This window comes from Daphnia pulicaria, chromosome 4 (assembly GCF_021234035.1).
Source record: "Daphnia pulicaria isolate SC F1-1A chromosome 4, SC_F0-13Bv2, whole genome shotgun sequence".
Lineage (NCBI taxonomy): Eukaryota > Metazoa > Arthropoda > Branchiopoda > Diplostraca > Daphniidae > Daphnia > Daphnia pulicaria.
In genome coordinates, this window is record NC_060916.1 from 18552619 (window position 1) to 18569247 (window position 16629).

The 16629-nt window shown below is 39.9% G+C and overlaps 1 long non-coding RNA gene across 3 annotated transcripts; it reads left to right on the plus strand.

Moving 5' to 3' along the window:
- The first annotated feature begins 6250 nt into the window (after positions 1–6250).
- On the plus strand, positions 6251–9377 carry LOC124338581. Of its 3 annotated transcripts, none has more exons than XR_006917887.1 (6): positions 6251–6475; positions 6959–7058; positions 7120–7499; positions 7562–7882; positions 7953–8397; positions 8457–9377. It is a non-coding gene; the product is annotated as an uncharacterized LOC124338581 (long non-coding RNA). The 3 variants fall into 3 exon arrangements; XR_006917886.1 differs by having other exon boundaries at positions 7953–8388; XR_006917888.1 differs by having other exon boundaries at positions 6251–6364; positions 7953–8388.
- The last annotated feature ends 7252 nt before the right edge of the window (positions 9378–16629 follow it).

Below are 16629 nucleotides of genomic sequence, written 5' to 3' on the forward strand. Positions count from 1 at the left end.
TGTGTGTAATAAATAACTTGGTTTTTCTGAAAATTTTTAGGATGAACTAGTAAATTTCCAACGAAGACTAGCTGCTGCCAATATGATTTTGATCTAGCTGGAAATTTTGAAGACTTTTTCCAATTTCTTCTTAATATCCAGTTGGGATCTGTTTCTTCTAAAGATTTGTTTTCTACTCGGTAAAAATTATTTCTCTTTTTGTTGTGTATAATAAATAACTTAGTTTTATGGAATTTTTTTTGAGAAACTAGTTCATTTCCAACGAAGACTGCTGTCAATCTGATTTTGATCTAGCTGTGGGTTTTCGTCGTCGAAAATCCAGCCGATCACAACGTGGCAATTTTATATGATATACAAACAAGTATAAAACTAATTACTTTATACCAGTATTTTAAAGCTCTGCTAGAGTGTTTCGTGCCCAGATTCGAGACTGACGTCTTCACTTGTTAGTGGTCAGTTGAAAATCGAATTGGAAATTTCATAAAATTTTAGCAGTTTCTTACGTAATTTTGTTTTCTTCTTATATTATAACCAAAGTCTTTTGTATTTCTTTACATAATTTCAAAACTTACGTGGTCTATGTAAAATTTTTAGAAGAAATAATTGCATTGTCATCAATCATTTCGAAGACTGTTTCCTTTTTTTCTACCTAGCAGTGTTTATTGCTTTGCATCCATTTGACAAGTATTTACTACAAAAAATTATTTGTTGTATTTATTTTTAAAATTCATTATTTGTGAACAATTCAGAGGGTATGACTGGCATCAAGACTTTAAGTCTATGTAAGAGCGGATGAAGGCAGAGTGCAAATCTCAGTGTTTTTTTTGTCTTACATCAACCTGGTGAGCCTGAATTCTTTGCTTATTTATAATATCAGAACTAATCTGATGTTTGTCTTGATTTTCTTATTTACATATTAGACGATTACTGGAAAGGAAACAAATCAAGGTATTGAAAGATGACAACCGCCTTTTTTTTAGAGAGGTATAACGTATTATGAAAAATTTAGTGTTTGTGGAACATCATAATAATTTTTAGGAAATAGCATCGTGGAAATCAAAATATTTCGAAGCAAAGAACATTTTGAAAGAACAATTTTTTCGTGTCCAACGGATGGCTTCCAGACGACGGTCACCTTCATCTTCATCATCCTCTTCATTAACTTCTTAATCTTCTTCCTCTGCATCAAGTTCCATTTGAATCACAAACTGACAATGTGGAAGATTTGTAGGCGAGGGTTGAAGCTATGAAGTTAAAAAAAAGTAGGCTTCTATCCACCACAAGTAATTTCATTTGAGACTTCGTGTTATGCACTATATTTAAAGCTGACAAGCACTGCACAGGGTGTACAGATTTGGTAAAACTGAGAAGCCAGGAATTTCCACAGCAAAAGAAAATCTGAAGGCCAATCTCCGAGGGCGATAGTGCCAACAATTTAGACTCGTTGTGGACGACTAGTTCAGTCAATAACCAACAGATTAGGATATGGACAAACAGAAGAGCCAAAGATTTCCTGGATAGACGGTTTCACAATGACCGAATGGATCTCAAAAGACAAACTGCGTTACATTGTTTTAACTTATTCTTCACTGCAATATCCGGATTCTGAATTCTGGCAACTTGTGTGAAATTTATGGTGTACAACACTCCCGAGGTTTCTTCTCCCGTTCTTTGATGTGGGTTTGTAACGGCTGTTCCTGGTATTATGTTCGAATTTATTTCTTAAATTTATTTAATTTTATCCTCACAGTTTTGGTATTCATTTTCAAGAAAAACAGAAATGAATCGGATACGCCGACGTCAACTCGCAAGTCCTTTGCTCCGAGCCAGTCTCTGCTCATCTCATCCGTAATTTTATTGTCTGGGCTTGGAAAATGACGGTGGAATCTAATCGCAAAAATCGTAACACGATACGTGAAACTCAGTCGTGATTGATTTTGTGTGTATTCTGCAGTTCATGAAAAGTTCAACTTTATAAAAAAATCAACTGTATGAAAAGTTATACTTGTTAAAAAGTACAACTTTATGAAAAGTTATACTTTATGAAAAGTTCAACTTCATGAAAAGTTATACTTTATTAAAAAATTTCACACAATTTGGGCGTTTTTTACGGTCTAACGGTCCCCCTGTCTATGTATAGAGTGATGATTCTCCTCTACATCTTCATTCGATTTTGTGCTTGTTCGGCGTTAACGTTGATAAAAGGTTTTCTTTCAGTAATATTCGAATAAAATACTAATGTTTCATTTTAACTTTTAATGGATTGCTTTGATTGTCGCTGGATTTCATTTTTTCTCGCTCCTGGCGCAACTTGCGTTTGCTTGTCTTGTTGTCCGTCTCATCGCAGTGATCGGAAAACATCAATTTGAGATTGGGGATGAAATAAAATCTGATTTTTGTATTGAAATACAGTTAAAATTGGTTGCATAGACAGCGTCCTGGATCTGCAATCAAGAAACCACCATAATCACTGAAAAAAGGCGATTTGATGCACATCACCCTCACCTTAAATCGCGTGTGACTAATGTCTGTCAAAGCTACGCTCGCAGAAAAGGTGACGAAAAACAACGAATTAACGACCAAGTTTCTTTTCGTTGTTTCCACTTTGACTTGTACCAGGGTAAACTTTCCAACAGGCAAACGAGAAGGCCTTGGAAAGAAAAAAAATATGGACAAGCATTCAATCTAGTCCGCATGATGTATTCGCTCTCGTCTGTTCCGTCATTTCATCTGATGCGTGTTGTAAACCACAAATTGTACGTCCTCAGCATTGTGAATCAAACAAAACAAAGTAAATCGGCTACTTTTGAGGAAGAATTTATAGATCCGCATATCGTCACAAGAGCAAAAAAAGTGACTGAATATGTCATTTTTATCGTCCGTCAAGTTATCATCACTGCAATGTCAATATTGTGTTTTTTGGATTTTTCCAAGAAAGTCCATTGGATTAATGATTTCTGCCGGAAAGCCACTACTCTCCAATTTTTCCTCTACGGTCGTTGGGGCTTATTTCATAACCCATACATTTTTCAACGTTTATTTAACAGCATTCGACACCATCGTCCTCCGCCACAGTAAGTTTTGTGTTGACTGACTTGTGGTTAATTCTTAAATAAGTAAATTTTTTATCATTTACAGGGCAAGGTACAGACTTCACTACCGGAGAAACACTTCATAAGTCGCAGGAATTGACGGAAATTCTCTGTCAGTAACTTGAAAAAAGACCATGTAAGAAACTTGTTGGTTGTGAGAACAAATTGAAGGGCTTCACTTTGAAGTTGTTTCATTTAAGCACCGAGAACATACACGTACACAACCGTTTACGTAAGAAGGAAAACTGAATGGGAGAATAGAGGGGGAGGATAGAGAGGGAGAATAAAGAGAGGGAGAATGGAGAGGGAGAATAGAGAGGGAGAATGGCTGTTACTGAGGAGCCAGTGGAGGAGACCATAGAGTGGTCAACGACCGGCGGCTGACTGCTGGCTGGCTACTTGCTCTTATGCTGGTAGCGACTGGTGGCTGGCGACTCGAGCGACTGGTGAAGATGTCGTGGTTGCTGGGTTATATACCTTTGTAATTTGGAGATAGCTCCAAATTACATGTGATTTCTGTAGATTGAACAAGGGGAAAAGGCACATCGAAAGGTTTGACAGGAGACCAATAAGAACATACATGGTCAATAATCAGGGTGAGATATTAGGCTGCCTCGTCAGAGTCAGGGTTGCTTCGGGTAACCAATTTTAGATTGGTTCTGGAGGGGGAAACTGAGGTTGCGGAAAAGGAAAAGGCGATATAAGGGGAAAAAATCACTATTTGCGAAAATACAATTGCAATTGCAATGGAATTGCGAAATTACCTTTTGCTCCTGCATTTAAGATCCATATTTGATTTTTGGTAAATACAATTTTGTCATCGGATTTGTGTTGTTGTTTTTTTTTCTATTTCTGTGAGGTAGTTGAATGCTATAGTTTACTTATTTTTGTTTTAAATTTAGTATTCTTAGAGTTCGAGTGATGCCAGTTGACTATATTTGCGACATGTTCAACATAAAAAAGCTATATTGTTAAACGAATCAACCACGTTGATATTATTATTAACATTAAAGAATGAGTTTTCATGCGGTGGATAAGCAGTATTCTATAGCTTTATTTCAGTTATCAAGTGTGACTGATAAAGTCTTCAAGTGTATGTTGACTCAAATCTATAGCTCTGGTACTGGTGTTTCCACTCATATTGCAAGCTCTTCCATTTCCTTTTTCTCTGGAAGTGAAGCCTGCCACGAGCCTGGCCCTTACGCTCCACGAGAAGCGCCACGGTGGTTCTGTTGGGAAATTGGGAATAGACGGAATGTTAATACTAATAGGCTTTATGTGGTCTTCATCTGTAAGCGGTGGCACGGGACAGGACCTAATGAGTGTGAGGCAGAATTTTCCTAAAGGTATAAAATTAAAGGGGTGTTTTCCTTTAAAGGTTGTGTCAGGGACATTTCCCCAAAAAACGACATTAAAATAACCCGGGACGAGATAGCCAGGGTAAATAACGGGTCAAACGTACTTTTCTAAAAAAAAACACAATTTATTTTTGAATAAATACACCCAATGTTTAATTTTTACAAATTTTTAATATTTGATATATTAAATAAAACAAACATTCATCAATAAAACTTTAAATAACTTTTAAGTTTGAAAATTGGAGTTAACTCTACTTTAAGCTTAAGCTTTGTTGAGCCACCTTAAAAATGCAGGATCTAGCGTTTAAATATAAATTTTCATTTGGTCACTACTAGATGGCGCCAGTAATCCCGAGTGTCTTCTTCTGGCAAGGAAGCAAACGTTATTATCAAGGAAGCCCGAAACTGGGGATGAAGAAGCCACGATTAAGACGTTTTTTAGTCAAGAAACCAGTAACAAGAACCAGTGTAACTTCTTGGTGCTGGCTTCTTGTAAAAGTGGCTTCTTGACTACGAAGCCAGTAATCAACCCTAAAGATCTGCACAATCAACGGAAGTCAAAAGCCACGCCGATGAAGTTGAACGCACCGAAGACCAAGTGAAGCTCACAGATGAGCAGTAAAAGCCTTATTCAGAAGCTTCGATGAAGAAGAATTCGAAGAAACTCACAAGAAGATGGGAATTGGCTTTATCTGTGATGTGAGCAAAGGACCAGCACCTTCCAGTTTCGCTCAGGAAAGTTCTTCCACCAATCAAGAAGGATCTAAACCAATCAGATAATAACGGGGGATGTCTTATCCTTATGAGAGGGGGTGGTAACGTCAACTTATCTCCAGGGTATGTATCATCGAGGGAATAAGCAATATCCTCATCTCGTTTGGTTTTCGTCTACTTTAATCTAGATTTTAGATGGATCCGTTTTTGGGCATGGAGGGGGTAGAGGTCAAGGAAGAGATGTAGTTAAAAAAGAGGGTCAAGTATTCAAGGGAAAATTTTTCGGCAGACGATTTATATCGAAAAAATGAATGGTTGCACAATAATTACACAATAACTGTAAACGAAGGCAATGAACCCCCATTACAGGAATAATTTCTGCTGGATGACCATCAAACGGAAACTTGGAACCAGAGGTTAGCAGTGATAATGTTTTATTTACATTTGAAAATACACTGAAAAATTAAACGAACATTTTACAAAATAGTAAACGGGCAAGGGCACGACCTTCCCACGATAATCCCTTTAACACTTTTTCAAGTAGCTATCAACATGAAATTGTAATTTCTTACCAACCCATTCCACTATAGGCTTTAGGCTTAGCTTTTTTTCTAACCCAATATCCTTCAAACCATTTGTTGTTCTTAAAATTATTTAAAACTGATGATTTGTCTTTTTAAGAAACATTTTATGCAGGCATGGAATTTGTTTGATTTTCAATTTTGAATTTGTTAGACGGTCAAGTGAGATGGGTGAAATGGAAGCAATTTTCTCTCACCAGAATGTCACTAGCATCACTGACGTCAAGGAGGCTATCAGCACGAATCTTGGAGCAGAGCTCGTAAATTTGAAAATTTCCAATAGAAGCGCATCCCATTACCGGAATAGGAAGTTATCAATGCTGTGTCACGTCCAGAAAATCTAGGTCATGTTCATTCTTCATCACGTCACTTTTGTGACGTTGACTTTTCGCTCCTTTTTTCCTTTGGGAATGTCATTTTTTCCTCTATGGGCGGGACAATGGTTTTGGATGTCGGTTGCCGAGAGAATCAGCAACAACTTGGAAACGGCCAGCATTTTCTCGGTGGCAAAGTTTTCAAGCGTGGGGCTGTGCTGTGTGGAAGACTGCGGCAAAGTCAGGCAGTGATACCCATGAGCAGCTCAATTCCAGCTTGATCAATGTACCCGCTATTTATTGACGTGAGTTAGACTCCCTCGTTATGCGTTGGCCCCAAATTGAGTTGGATTGTGTGGTAACTTTGCTTCTCCCGACTTGCTAATTTTACTCTACATTTTTCTCTCTTTCTGTGTGTGAGTACTCTTATGTGTTTTGTTTGTTGGTTGCTTGTGTGACGTGATAAATATGGACGGCTCTTTATTTCGCCCATCATGCTCGCTTTAGATTGGGCTGGATTACATGAATGTACCATTGCTATACCACCCAGTTTTTCTTCCAGTCGTCATGTTGCTGTCCCCCTTTTTCATCCGACGATTGTCTTTTGACTTAAATGAGAGCTTTTTTTGATAGTTTCTCCTAAACTGGGACCTATCTCTTAAAAATGGCTCTTACAGTCCTACACACTTTAAGGAGTGGCTGTTGTCATTTTTTTTTTCTTTTCCCCTTCAATTTTGAATCTCCATATTAACAAAGTTATGAAACGGAGAAGGGACTGATGTTTTTTTTAAAAATTTCTTGGAGAGAAGGACACTTGGCTAGCTGAGAAAACAGATTTACAGTTTTTTTCATTATCAGTAATATAATTCAAATGTTTTAACTAATTCTTTATTTTTAAGGCCCAACTCTCCAGGAAAAAGAAAATGGATGTGTTTTGAAAGAGAAACTAGATATGACGAAGGAAAAGAAACTTGGCAAGCTGAAAAAAGAGACTTGCTGGTAAATTATGATTATATGATGTAATTCAACGTAATTAATAGTTTTTTTTTCTATTTTTAAGGTCCTTCTTTGACAAGAAAAAGATAATGAGCGAGTTATACGGAACATTTTTTCCGATTTAAAGGGCAAATTTCGGGTGTTTTTCAGGATTCACCAATCGAACCCCACTGAAAAAATTGTGAAACCTTATTTAAACGTCTTGAATTACCACCAAACCATTGAAGAATCTTCAGAGTTACCAATACGGAAATTTAAATACGTCCGAAAACATCACAGGAACAGCTATTTTTTGAGGTATTCTCATTAAGAACCAGCTCCAACGTGCCAGGAAAGCATGAATTTCCGCTGCCACACAGGCCGATGATGAATACTCTTCAAGGAGTCACTTCATCGTGGCAACTTTAAAAAACATGAAAGAGAATGCCAACGAAATCCTTGAAGGTCATCTGTTTTATTTTTTTAATTCGAATATTTTCCATAGCTCTAAAGTTTTGTTTTTGCAGGAACTTTTTATCTGATTGATTTTGTGGGATCTGAATCATATGATTCTAAAAGCGCTCATCAAAGGAAAGGAGAAACGTCCCCCATAAACACTTCTCTTTCTGAACTCACCTCGGTTTTTCGAGCTTTCTCCGAAAAAAATTATACTTTTCGAAATTCTATTTTGATTTGTTTCCCAGAACTTTTTGAACAGCAGCATAAAAAGTTCTAATGATGTTGAATGTGGCCCCTATTGATAGCTGTTCTTGAGAGACATAAATATCATTAGAATTCTGCAATACAGCTAACTGTTGCTTGATTGGTTCTGCTCGATTGTGATCCAGGTAAGCATTTCAAAAATTGTTGGTATTTCGAAACAGATCTAACTCACTTTATTATTTTTGAATGTTATAGGATGTCACATGGTTCATCAATTCCCCAGCTAAAACAAATACCCGGACTCCCCACCAAAAAAACCTCGGTGCTCCCGAAAAAAGCAGTCCTTTGCCTATGCCTTTGACATAGAGGATAAAATCCACCATTTCCTGTGTAGAAGAGTTCCATTTTGATCCAGTTTTTCTCCACCGAGTATTTATTCACAAATAAATGTCAAAATTAATTGTTTTATCTTTCTTATTAGGCGGGAACGCTGGATCTGAATCCGCAGGATAGATTCCCCACAGCTTGGAGTTTTTTTCTCAGTTTCAATCCCTTAAATCAAAAGAATGGGAATTCAAATTAGGGGTCTCTTTTTGGAAAATGTACAATAATAAGGTATAGATCTACTGAACTTCACTGCTGGTGCCTTAAAAATAAGGGAAAAGATGGCCCAAAATTACGTTCCTAGAAGGTATGAATGGTAATTTCCCTTAATTTTTTAAATATCCATTGAACACTTTAAAAGCAACTTTTTTTAAGGTACTAATGTTCCCCATATACGACGTCGGATTTGGTACAACCTTTTGGCGTCACCAAATATTTTTCCGTGAGAAATCCAATTGTGTAGGTCCATTGCCGTCCCTAAAACGACTTTATTTGGATCACTCTTTTATATCCATATTCCGTTGTAATTAGACCTTATTCGTACTAGTAGGACACCCAATTTCTTCTGCATCAGTAAAAAAATCATTCAGGCTTGGAAATGTTATTTACCTCAATAAACTAATTTCTTCTCTTATTGAAAAAACGATGGTTGCTCGGTCAAGTAACTGGCCGAGGTCGATCGAAGAGTTTCATTCTGGTCTAAAGTTTTGTCCAGGATATATCAATTCGCATAGCTTTCAAATGTTGAATGCTTTCAGATATTTTGTCAATTTCTTTCTGCGTTGTCTCTTCTTTTTTTATTCGTCCCGCATTTTCAAATGATTCTTCATCAATTCCATGAGTTACAAGCCAATTGTGAGTGTCTTCCGCTTTTTCGAGTTGTAATTTAATATCTCGCTGTTTCTTTTTTTTAATTTGCTTCCATATTCATCACTTCCTCAAAATCGTTCAAAATTTTTTTCTCTGTTTGCTTCATGCTTAGCGATGAGGCTTTAATGACTTGATTTGCCAGCTGTTCAAATAAATCAAAAGCATCGCAGACTTTCTTTGTCAACCTGGCTCCAGCGTCAACCACTTCTTTGATATTATCCAGGCGTCTGTCCAAAAATGTCTTCAATTTTACTCTCGTTTGAACTTGTTACGCACCTCACGCAATCTCTTGCGTAGCCAGATACTTGACCCTCTGTAATAACAGAATGTTCTCCAAATTTTTATGAGCTTTCGCAAAGTTTTCGTTGGATTCTTTGGCGATTTGCCACAAAATTGTGCGGAAACTCTCTGGAGCTAAATAAATTGAAGTGCTCTTTGTCGGTGTGCTGGACAAATCCAAAATCACTCTTTTTGAGATACGCATATAAAAAGTTGACTCATGATGGCGACTCCCATGATGAGGGCTGGAGCAAGAATCTCAGTCCAGTTGGGTAATTTTGCTCTATTCGTGAAAGATTTGAAACAAACAAAATACGCAAAACGTTAATGCAGGCGTTTCATCACGTTTTTTAAATAAGAGGCTGCAACGAGACAAACTGAAGAATTACTGGAACAAACACGTGGTCAAGACTCGTAAAAGAGTCATATTTCGTATGTGTTTGGTTGATGAGTAGTTAATAATACTGTTTTTAATTGATTAATCTTTTTGATTACCATGTTTTTTTAAGGAGGGAAAATTTATACAAATTAAGAATACAAAATTAATAACAAATGACATGACAATATATTAAAAGTTTTCAAAAAATTCAGATTTTTAATTTCATTTGTTAGCATTAGCATACTAAAAAATGAATTAACTTACCAGAACTAGGTCTAATGTCGCTCAGCTGGATGTTGTGTTTGAAGCCAGATATCATAACAGCACTTGCTAATTTATTCTACTGTCGATAAAAGTTTTCAATTTGATAAGATACGGAAATATCTCGCAAATCTTTACTACCATTATCCATTTTGAAACAGATAAAAGTTGTCAGCCGTTTCGGAGACATTATTAATTTGTGTGTGTGTGTCTTCGCATCTCATCTGCAGCTAATGCAATTTTTTGCTGTTTTGATGCTTCCTTTATGATGTAGGAGTTGGTCAATCGTGTTTACTTTTTATCGCTTTCGGTGAACCATTGGGAAAATTACCATTAAATTTGCCTCCTTTTTCCCGCTCAGGAGTCGAATGATGTCAACCATGTTGTATTTTTTATAATATCGGCACACGATGTTGAAGGCATTTCCATCGTTGTTTGGGTTGCAGTGGACTTCTATTCCGTTTTCAATTTTATCTCTTTACCCTGAAAATGTTCAATTCTTCAACGACCTCCGATGACGGCATTATATCCTCCGGGTTGTGGGCTTACGGCTAACATTTTCAAAGTTATAAGTCAGAACGAGGTGAAGGTCGACTTCTAGGGTAAAGAAAATAACAAATGAACAGTAAAAATTTTGAAGCTAAGCTAACTTACTATTCAGGTTAACCGTGTCGTTTTTGTTATCGTTGGCTTGAATCCTCTACCCCCGATTGAACCAAAGGGATGAAGTCCTTCTAAAAGAATATAACCGAAAACGATTGCTTCGGCAATGACGTGCACCATTGAACCGTCGTTATTAGAGGAGTCATGTCACGTTTGGTAGGTGTCGTACCGGCGCTACTCTTTCCATTTTTCCAAGAAATAGACAGTTATGGTTGGAAGTTGTAACACGTCTTAGTCGTCAAAGTGATTCCCACAAGAATGCAACGACATAAACCATTAGAAAGTATTAATAATGCCACACTGCGTAATATTTGGTCATAAACTAATTAATTGTTTTCTTTATTTCAAGCACGAACTGAATGGAGACAAATTTTAGGACAAGCAGATAATTACATGGAAAGACTATTTACTATAGATTACTATGGTGGAAAAAGACGATTGACTGTGGAATTCAAAATGTGAGTTTTTGAATAAAACATATGCTTCTGGCTAATGATTTTGGCGAATTTTGTTTTTTTGTTCTATCGTGTTCTTCCTTTTTTTTTGTTCACTTGTTTTCCCTATTTGAGCAACGGGCTCAATAAGTTGGCCGGGCTAATGGCTAATTGCTAATGCTTTCGCACCAGTTTATAATTCCTGCTGACAGGGGACCATATCCTCCTTGTCCAAGTGACTTTTCACTTTTTGACGTTTTTTACGTTTTTCAAAAAATGAAAAGTTTAATAGTTTTAAAAAATCTGACTATAAATTGTTAAGGAAGCTTCCACAACTTTACTTTTTTTATTGTTTTAATTGTGTTTACATTGACATTTTCGTTTTTCTTTTATTTTTTCGTTTTCGTATGCTTTATGATAATGGATAAGTAACTTGGGTGAATTGTTCTGTTTTAGACCAAGTGAAAAAACATTCGGGAGACTTACGAAGCTAAAGATTTATTGAAAAGCGAAATCAGATCCCGCAGTGAAGATGAAATTATTTAATAATAGAAAGCAGTACGAAAAAGCGACACAATTGGCAGAAAGTAATCATGCAAAAAAGCTGGAGAAAATACCGAACGAAGATGGCGTCGTGCAACCAAATGTTGAGAAGGTTATGCGGGGCTCTATTATCCCTAAAATTGATTAGAAAATAACAAATTTTTACCTTAACGTGAGCACGCAAAAACAACTTTCCCAAAAATACCGAAACCTCAACCAATGACAAACAGAGAAGGTAAATTATAGACATTTGTTAATGAACACATTGTTTACTCTAATAGGAAATTATCCTAATTATATTTTCTTCAACCTTAGTCAATACATGAAAGAACAAGGACAATAAATTTTAAAGTGTTTACCGATTGGAATACGAATAAAAAATCTGAATATTATACAAAGACAGATGATTCAGTCTTTCCTTTTTTTTATTCGTTAACCTTGTTGTAAGAACAATCTATTTAAGTTTAATTCGAAGAAATCTACAAATAAAATATGTTCATCTCTTTTCCTTTACGTATCATATTGATCGTTGCTTGTAATGACTTGAGACAGACGGGGGGCTTGTGTGACATTTGTGTATTAAGCACGGGTTGCACCGGCTTGTTACTAGCTTGTTAGGTGTGTCCAGACTGATCTTCTTGTGATCACACTAGGGGAGAACTGGGGGCCATCTCGGAAGGGGGGGGGATGTGACAGACCATATGACGGAGGGGGAATGTAACATGCCCTTTTCGCTTTCTTTGTTTTTTTTTTTTTTGTTTGCATGCATTAAAAATGGAATACGGGGCGTAATATCATTTACACTTTGTCACACGTACACTTGATCATATATTGAATCGGGTGGGGTGGGAGTTTCTTCATCGGGGTTTTCTCGAGTTTGTTTTCTCTACACGGGGTTGATATCGTTGGCATCAATCCGTTTTGCGGCAAGACCGCTTGGGTTGCTGGCGGGTGGCCTGTGTGTTCTTGGCTCGTCTTTGGCGGGTGCGACGGGCTGGTGGTTGTTGGGCTAATTCATCAGCTGGTGCTTGTGCTGGCGGTTCTGGAGGAGTTGCTGTGACGTTTTGATTTTGAATTGGTGTGGCCTGTTTGCCTCGCACTGCTTCTGTGTATGTCGTCGCTGGTCTGGGTGTTCCGGGCATGACGGGGATTCGGCAAAGGATATGGCGATGGTTCCGACGAAATCCTTTTCCGTTTTCGGTGCGAACCAAGTAGTCCCTGTGTGGTCCAACTTCGATTACCTTGCCCGGAATGGACCATCTGGAAGTGTCTGGGTCTTGAATGAGGACGTGATTTTCGACAAAGGGCTGCGAGAGTGTGGGCAGTGGCGTCATGGAAGTCTCTGCTTTTCTCGCGGCTGGCAGTCATACGGCGTTCCAGCTCTTCTGGCTCTCGTTGCCATTCGTTGGTGAAGGAGCGGTGGTGTGACGGAAGACCGTCGCGAATCGGTCGGGTGAATACGCTTTCGGCTGGTGATGGTCCACCGCCGCAGCGGGGGCGTTCCGAAACAGCATCAGGGCTTGGGCCAGCTTGTCTGGATCTACTCTGCCATCGGTTTTGGAGCCGCAGACGAGTTTCTTGATTTGTTTTATTTCTGCTTCTGCTCGGTCGTTGGATTTTGGGTAGTGGGGTGACGACGATTGCCAGGAGACGTTGAATTTGGTGAGGAAATCCTGGAAAAAGGCTGGTTTAAATGTCTGAATGTCGAACCAGAATCCTTTTGGCGCTCCAATGGTTTCAAATAGCGGCTGGCAGCTGTTGACTAGACGGTTGGCTGTCGTGTTATTGTCCTCGTACAATGTCACGTCTGGCCATCCAGAAAATTAGTCGACGATCACAAGGAAATGTCGGCCGTCATCTTCTCCAATATCGGCATGGATAAACTGGAAGGACCGTGTTGCTGGTTCGTGTGTGCGGAGCGGCTCTGCTGTTGGTGATGGGAGGTGGCTGGCGCAGCTAGCGTGTGCCACATTTGTCGCAAGTGGTTGGCTTGTTTGATGCGTCTGATTTTGCTGCTGTGGCTGCTGCTGTTGTGACTTTGGCGGACTTCTGTTTCTGGTACATCGACTTTGGCTTGATTCCTTGTACTGATGCTCCGGTTGTTAGTTGCTCGGCTAGGAGTTTTGACGTCCCACATGTGCGGGCTGTAGAGAAGGGGCTGGTCGATGGTGAGGGTCGGTCCGATGTCAAATAATTTTAGCTGCACTTCTCTGTCGTGCTGGCCGAAAAGGAAGTGGTCCAGTATCTGCTCCACGTCACAACGGTTGCAGCACGTCTCGAACTCACATTTTCTGGCTAGGTGGCGCAGTTTGCATAGCCAGTTGTCGATTGAGAGCCTTTGTCGTTGCGTGCTAGACTTGATTTGTTGGCGCCAAATGCGTTTGTTCTTCCCGGCGTTGCATCGCTCTATCAGGTATTCGATGATTTTGGTGACGTCCTCCATTACCGTGGCTCCTAGGCCGGCGTTGACTACAGTTTTCAGCGTATTTGGTGACATGCAGGACAATAGCAGGATCGCCATGTATTTTGGCTGTTGTGGCCCCGGGACCAGATCTTTGATGGTGGACAGGTCGATAAAAATTTTCCATTGAGTTTCCCAGACGTCGAATGAGTCTTTTCTCTCCTCCATGTCAAAAAGAGGGGCTTGTCCGTGTGGTTCGAAAGGTTTTACCGGTTTTATCATCAGGGCGTTTACGGCAGCGGTGGCTGCTTCGACTTCGATGTTAGCCATGATTGCGGCTACTCAGGCTTGCGTGGCGTGTGCGTTGGCTGCGGTGATGTTTGCTTGGACGGCTGGGTTGGCTGCTGCTGCGGTGGTGGCTGCTGCTTTGGCTGTGACGGCGTCGGTGGTGGCGTTCAGCGCTGCCGTTTGGGCTGTGGCGAGTCGGGTTGAAGCGGCATGGAGTGCAGTGAGTTGAGCTGCGTCCATTTTGAGTGTTTTTTGGCCTGTGTAAGAGTTTCACTCGTGTTGGCGGCGTTTTTGTGTGTGGCTGGGCGTGAGTGTTGCCACCCTCTGCGTTAGCAGTGGAGAGCGAACACGTGTCGTTGTCTGAGTGGTGTCACCCTCTGCGTGAGCAGTGGAGAACACACTCGTGGTGGTGGCGTGTATAGAGGGTTACCGGCGTATGTACGGCATCCGCCGTGGTCGGTGGCTGCTGGTGCTCTCTCTGTAGTATGTGGGGTTCTCCACTACTACGACGACTGACTTGAGAGGGGAGCGGGTTGTGGGGAGGCCAGGGACGGTCGCTGGTTGTGTCGGGCCGGTAGCCTCTTCGGTTGAGGTTGTGGCCACGGACGCGGTAGTTGGTGGCTCGACGGGGTTCACTGAGTTGTTCGGGTGGTGGGCTGCTTTCACGCTCCTATGAGTAAGGCTGGGGACGCTGACTGGTGCTGGTGGGTTGGTGTCTACTTGAGCTGGCGTAATGGCTGTTGGGTCGGTGGTAGGTGCCTCGGCAGGGTTTGCCAGGCATCTAAGGTATTGGAAGACGGGCCCGAAGTCTTTGTTAAGCTGCTCTGATCTGGCTTTCTTCTTCTCCTTCCGTTTGGCCTTCTGCTTCGCGGTCTGCAACTTGTTGGACTTCGAGCTGGGTGGGTTGTTTTTTCGCGAAATTCTCGTGCTTGGTGAGTGTGGGGTCGATCCCCCTGTGCGTGAGCACTGGAAAATCGACTCCAATTTTCGCAAAGTTGTACAGGCTTACGTGAAAAACCCGATGTTGGTGGCGGTGGGACTAATCGCGTGGCGATGGCTTTGTTGGGTTGGGTAGACGGAGATGTGTTGAAATGACGTATTTTTCACTAGAGTTTCAGGGCACATAAGTTCGTTAAAGGATCTGCCAGTATCTGCGCCATGTAATGACTTGAGACAGACGGAGGGGGGGGGGCTTGTGTGACACTTGTTTATTAATCACGGGTTGCACCGGCTTGTTACTACCTTGTTAGGTGTGTCCAGACTGATCTTCTTGTGATCACACTAGGGGAGAACTGGGGGCCATCTCGGAGGGGGGGGGGGGGAATTTGACAAGCCATCTGAAGGAGGTGGAATATAAAATTGCTATTAGATAGTCTGTATAGATATCCGAAACTCGTGAAAGCGTCCAGGTATTTCCCAAAGTGGAAAAATAGATGACGATAACAAGATTTGCTCGAAAAGTGTCGAGAATGCGCAAAGTCTTTTTTACTGTGTTTTGCCCATCCTGATTGATGGCCTTGTCTTATTATACGATAATAGTGTCAAAGAAGAGAGAGTGTAGATTATGTGGAACAGGCGAAGAGCGGAAAGAAGAGAACGTACCTATGTTTTCTACCATTTCTTTTTCTACCAGTAATTCTTTTAGAATGGAGAAAGAGATTAGCAGCAAGATTATCAGAACGGGTCAAGCCGAAAATAGATGAAGAGATTGTTCCTATTCCAGATGGCTACGTTCTTTGCAAAAGAATAGTAGCATTTTAATGCAACATGTTACTTGAAAAGGGGCTGGACTGCAAAATCTGCAAAGAGAACTGGGCAAAGGGTTTGCGAGAACTAAAAGATCCATTGAATTACCCATCACTCCATAAAACGGTGGAACAATTATTGTTTTGGTAAGTTTAGTTGTCATTTTGACTCCTACAAAATCAAAAGTAGTTAAAGATTTCAATACATTTTATTTCCATCGTTAAGGCTTGTCAGTCCTTTAATTGGAACCACAGAGATTAAATCTACAAGGGAATTGAAGAAATTGGAGCTTTACACAAAAACTAACTTGGAATTCGGGAACAAGCAAAGTTCGCTATAAAAATTGTGCAAAAAATGCTACTATTTGTAGTGTTTTCATGCTATCCAACAAAATAAAAGACAAACTCATCCAACAAGGCCAAGAGACAAGGGGACCAAGAACACTTGCCTTTCTGTGCTTGAATTTTTAGCTGATCGAATTGCTTATGATGAACAATTTCAGCGGCTGTGTGACTCCATAATCGAAAGTTAAAGGTGAATTACTTAAACGTTTGATTGTATTTTTCTTTTTCTAGAATCTTTAAACACGGATGGGCAATTAAAAAAGGAAAGTATATATGTATTTATGATATACTACATAAAGTAAATTAACATTAATTTTTTAATTTTAGAGGCGCTTTGCCG